Source organism: Schistocerca serialis, chromosome 9, assembly GCF_023864345.2.
Source record: "Schistocerca serialis cubense isolate TAMUIC-IGC-003099 chromosome 9, iqSchSeri2.2, whole genome shotgun sequence".
NCBI lineage: Eukaryota > Metazoa > Arthropoda > Insecta > Orthoptera > Acrididae > Schistocerca > Schistocerca serialis.
Genome location: NC_064646.1, coordinates 232,352,436 through 232,358,435, shown reverse-complemented (window position 1 = coordinate 232,358,435; position 6,000 = coordinate 232,352,436). Strand labels below are relative to the sequence as shown.

At 39.8% G+C, this 6,000-nt stretch overlaps 1 long non-coding RNA gene across 1 annotated transcript in view; it reads left to right on the top strand.

The window, feature by feature from the left end:
* The first annotated feature begins 3,619 nt into the window (after positions 1–3,619).
* Positions 3,620–6,000, top strand: part of LOC126419800 (uncharacterized) — a 62,566-nt gene continuing 60,185 nt past the window's right edge. Inside the window, exons 1-2 of the long non-coding RNA XR_007576001.1 lie at positions 3,620–3,657; positions 5,173–5,309. This is a non-coding gene — a long non-coding RNA (uncharacterized LOC126419800). The remainder of the gene's footprint in view (positions 3,658–5,172; positions 5,310–6,000) is intronic.

Genomic DNA, 6,000 nt, shown 5'->3' with positions numbered 1-6,000 from the left:
TTCTGGCAGGAAGTCACAAATCCAGTCACACAACTGGGACAATCCTCCGCAGTCACGCAATTTGAACAGAAGCAGCTCCTGCCCGTGGAGAACGGTGTCAATAACTTCCAGGAAACCTAAAATTACGGAATTTCTGGAAACCTGTAGCTACGGAACACTATGACAACCCCGTCAATAGCGCTCATTACTTCCTGACAATAAATTGGTAGCTGTGTTTCACAAGCCATTATCCGTTTTTCAATAAATTGTTTGCTTTGAGGTAACTCATAATCTTCGAACAGAATATATGTTCCTAAGCACTACGGCAAATCGACGTTTACGATTTGGGTCTGTAATTCAGCGGATTAAAGCCATTTCCTTTCTTAGATATTGGTGTGAGCTGCGCAACTTTCCAGTGTTTAGGTAAGAATGACTCGACGAGAAAGCGCTTGTACATACTTCTATAAATATGAAACTACTTTATCAACATACTCTGAGAGGAACCTGTCTGGTATACAGTAAGGACCGGAGGCTTTGCTTTTATGATTTAAATTGCTGTGTTACACCAAGGATATCTGCTTGTAAGTTACTCACGTTTCCAGCTTATCTTGATTCGAATCTGGAATATTTACTTCGTCTTCTTTGGGGAAAGAATTTGCTAAATCCGCTTTTAGTAACTCTGCTTTAATGGCACTGTCATCAGTAGGGTGTTATAGTGTAATCGAGATATTCATTGCATATTTCCGCTTGCGTACTTTATATACGACCAGAATGTCTTTGGATCTTCTGCCACATTTTCGATTGAGTTTCGTTGTGAAAACTATTAAAAGTATTTGTCATTCGAGTTCGGAGTAAATTTCTAGCTTCTGTAAAACTTCACCACTCTTGGAGGTTTCGCGTTCATTCTAATTTGATATGCTTTTTTCGTCGCTTTTGCAACAGTGTTCCGACCTGTACTGTGTAATGTAGGGGATCAGTAGCATTTCTTATTAATTTATTTGGTATATGTTACTCGAGAGCCGTCGATAGTATTTCTTTTAATTCAAAGCATTATATAAATAAATAAATGAAAAACTAAAAACTTTACGTAACCAGACTTCGTATCTCGTAAACGTTTTTTTATCTGGCTCGTTCGAGTAGCCACGCCTTCCTCAGCCAGTGACATGTAAATTCATTTCCCTTTTCCTTGTTCGACTGCTATTAACATCCACAGGAGGGAACAACGGATAATTTTCTGTGAAGTACAAAACGCCTGGTAGCTTTTATCACTACAATTCGCACTTAACTGATGACGTTCGCTTTACGTAACAACGGAAGCTTACTAGCTTATAAAAGGCGATGTTCCTAACTCCTGGCTGCTATTCGCCATGCAGAAGACACTCATTGTCATCGTCGTGGTCGCCGCCTGTGTCGGTAAGTCAATTCTCCGAACAGGGCCACGTAACTTCGTTTGTAATTGACTCTTAGACGCATTTTCAATTTGTAACAGATATACCAATAACGATGTTTGACCTCTAACTTCGTTTCGAAGAGGTGAACAGCTGGAAACCAATTACTTGTTGCTAATCTTTGAGACACTCCGTTCATCCATTCGTTCCTTATATGCATCCCCTTTCATCGAACTGCACTGTATGCGTTCACCAGTATACAAGCCTTTATTCATTTGTTCTTGTACACTGACTGACAGGACGGACTCAACAGCGTCATAGTTTTTGCTCTCACCTCATATTGCTTGACAGAAAATATTAAAGGTGGAACCATAGGCATAAATTTTTCTAGTAATATCTGTTATGTGAAGAAAGGGAAACGTAAAGGATAAATGAGGCAAGCGTCGCGTACAGCAGAGTGAGACTATGTGCACTTAATTACCTAGAAATAAACTCTGGGAAAGAAGATTTATGTTACCAGTCAGTAACTGCTAGCTCCAAAAACAGCACCCATTTGGAACAAAATGCAGCATGAAGTTGCTATGTTCACATATTCCGAGCTGTGATAGCATTCCCGTTTAGATGTTTAAGTAAGTGGAGTTCGTTTGACCAATATCTAACAGACGTTTCCTAAATTTCAATAATTCAATGAACGCTGTGCTTACATATCGTTGCGATGACAAGACTATAGAAACGAATTTTCTTCCAAAATATACGGGCTATACTACGGATTATTTATTGCGATAATTTAAAGAACAGTTACGACATAGATATCTTACAAATTTCCACAAGCTAAACAGTAAATTAACTACCTTGATATTTCGTAAATAACTTTAATGAATATATAAATTTTTGTCGTTTTGTGCTCCATGGCTGCGTTTACATTCCAGTTTCGTTAAATTAAGAGTTAGTTCCATTTTAATGGGATGCAAAGAGATGACGAGCGATTATGGTAACTGTATGGTATTGTTCGTAGCGTTAGTCACATAGCTCGACAGGCGATCCTGCGGCAGTCAGTTCTAAAGCTAAACCCATTTTGCACATATTGGGTCATCCGTGAGGCAGCGTGGCTCATGTGCTGCTTCTTAACCGGACAGGGCTTTTTACTGAGTATTAACAGCTTTACGATACAAGGTCTAAATCTTTTGTGTCTCTTCAATTGTGTCGAATAATTTTCGTTCTCACGTATGCAGATAAATGATTCCCATATTCCTCCCGCCTTGATTTGGAACGAAAAGGTTATTTATTATGAAATGGACCACTACTGCTCCTAAAAAGGACAATCCTTGCGCCAGAATTACTTTACGAATATACTCTAAGACAAAAAGTGATGCATCACGAAGGGCTGGGACGGAACTCGGTTGATGTAATGTGCGTGTACAGTCAACAAATGATTGCAACTTAAGAAAAAATTCGATAGTTAATTCAAGAGGAAAAGCTTCATAAGTTAAGGAAGTCGTTTACGCTTTGGTCCACCTTTGGCGCTATGTAAGCAGTTATTAGTGTTGACATTGTTTGATAGAATGGTTGGATATCCTCTTGAAGGATATCTTGGTACATGCAGTCCCAATTGCTCTTTAGATCTTCAAAATGCCGAGTTACTTGGAGGGTCTTTCCAATAATGCTCTAAACTTTCTCAACTGGAGTGAGATAAGGTGACCTTACAGTGTAACGTATGTTTTGGAAAGCACGAAGGCAAGCAGCTGAAAGTGTCGCCGTGTGCAGGAGGGCATAAAGGGCAATAAAACCGGCTTAGAACATGCTGTAAAGTTGGGTGGATGACACTCAAAGGGGTCCTGCTATGATATGATATGGCACATCCATCCATGCGTGTCTGCAAGTACGTCTCCACTGGTCATTAAGTTAAATTACTCTTATAGACACAGAAGTGAATGTAATTCCCATTGAATGGATGACAGTTTGGTAAATTATTACAGATTCTGGAACTGTTTTCTCACATCTCAGAGGTCAGTTGACCATAGTAAATACAGGAAAAGCATCGAGACATAGTACTGTGAGACTTTTGATGTGTAAAGTGAACATTTAGTAACTGTTTAGGTCTCTCATCTAAATAAGTTCAATTTTCTGTTGTGAATGATGAATGTACTGGTGCAATTGCGTTGTATGAAACATATTAAAACTACAAAACAATTCCTTTGCGCAGGAGCCATCTCTGCACAGGTGGTATGTCCCAAGGAGTGCCTAGGGCTGGCAGGAGGGCCTCCGGTTGCAGAAGACGAACTGCAGTCTGGTTTGTATATTAGCACTACATATGTCTGAAAAATATACTAAAAGAAATATTTTTTAAAATTAATTGAGTATTCCAAAAATTATGCGATTTTTATGCTCATATTCTTTTCAATCTTCGTTGCTATTTTTATACAATTAATAAGTACTGATATTTGTTGGTGCTTGTGGTAGTTTAATATATTTACTGCTAAGTTTTAAATATATTTTCAAGGTCATATTTTATGATGAAAAATTACATATGTTACTTTGCTTTTAATCAGCGATTTTATTTTCAAGCGATGAATTTATGTCAATCCTTACAGTTTGAGCACGACTATTAATTAAATAAAATTTGCAGCACCTTTAAAACGTAAAGAAGTGCCCTAGAAAAAAATGTTGACACTAACTTGTGAAACTATATTTGCAGGAAAGTAAAATTCTGACATAAAAGAATACCAAATAGTAAGGCAGACAACACACTTCAGTTACTTATCTTATAGTTGGTAATTATTAGTGTCCGCAAATCGGTCTAAGCTGTTTCGAACAAACACAGCTGCCTCGTGGTATTGATTATACATGGGTTAAATGGTTATCACAGGTAACAATTAACACCATCAATAGCCGAATAAGTTGCACACTTAACAGGTATTACCTGAGCCCGGTTTGTCGTAATCGTTGCTATGAATTAGTAGATACACTAGTGGAAACTCACCGAACTACAACCAAACTAACTCTTAACGTATCCGCCTCTTACAAGTAAGGCCGTTTGTCGTAAGATATGACTTACAATTTTCGTACAAAAACCCATTTACCCAAAGACGGCACTAACCTTACCTTATCCAGCTGAACCGCAGTGACCAACATACGTCTTTCCTTATTGCCACATTTCAGTATTTGACAGTAAATAACGTGCAATGCGAAACCACAATGCAGTTCTTATCGTACTCTTGCCAACAAAAGGTAACACTTAAATACGCACGTTTCTCTCCGTCGGAGGTTCGCGTCCTCCCTTGGGAATGGGTGTATGTGTAGTCCTTACCGTAACTTATTTTAGATTATATTCAGTAGTGTGTAAGCCTAGGAACCGATAACGTCAGCAGTTTGGTCATATAGGAACTTACCACAAATTTCCAAAAAATAGAACATCCTTGCTCAGTCCCGGTTCCTTAACCGTTTAAACAGAACCACAGAGTGATGTGCGTAATTGATTCCCCGTCAGTACACTCTCTCAACTAATCATGCAATCCCTGATATAGGCTATCAGTACAAGCTACCAGGCTAATTCCGCAAATCCAGAGATCTCAATGCACAATTGATAGTAAAAAACACCAGACAGACAAACTAATGATAACTTATACTCCGGGCAATTTGCATGCAGAAAAGAAAGTAGAGCTGGTAGAATGTAGCTGATTGTAGCTCCTGCTTTCAGCATCCGTAAGTGGATTACCACGTCATCGGGTAGCTGAATAAAGCGATTGTAAACACTTTTACTTCCAGGAAAATACTCAGCAGTAACTAACTCAACTTTCCTGCACAGGACGCGATGGGAGGGACCTGCCCCGTCAAAGTCTACGAGCGCCACTTCCCGCCTCAGCGACCAGAGCAGATAGCAAGCCGATACCCCTGGAAAACAACGTTAGCGAAGTGTATAATCCAGCGTCTTGGTATTATCTGGTAATTAGTTTATCACTAAGTGCATGTGGTTTTTTTAGGAGTAGTCTGAACTTTACTTGTTACTCATTGAAGGCGTTGTGTCCCAAACTCGAAGGTAAATTTAATTACCCTGACGGAAAAAATGTCACAATACCAAGAATAATTAATGTGGAGGACGGTGGAGCTGTTGTGTGATGATGCTCCATATGGGTTCGATTGGAGACAGATGTGATGATAGAGCAGGCTGGGGCAACATGTCGACACTTTGTAGAGCATGTTGAGTGAAAACAACTGTATGTGGGAAATACACCCTGGAACGCTGTTCATGAATGGCAACACAATAGGTTCAATCTACAGGTTGACGTACAGATTTGCTGTCAGAGTGCGTTGGATAGCCATAAGAGTACTCCATCTGATATATGAAATCGCATCGCAGACCATAACTCTACGTATAGGTCCACTGCGTCTAGAAAGTAGACAGGTTGGCCGCAGGCCCTCAAATGATGTCCCAGTAACCAACACACAGCCGTCACTGGCAAAGAGACAGAACCTGCTTTCACCAGAAAACACGACAGACTGCCACCGCGCTGTCCAATGGTTTGGGCACAGCGGAATGCACGCTACAAGGCGTCTGGCTCAGAGCTGTCCTTGAAGTAACAGATTTATAACAGCTTTCTATGGCGCTATGATGTCAACCGCCGCTGAAATATGC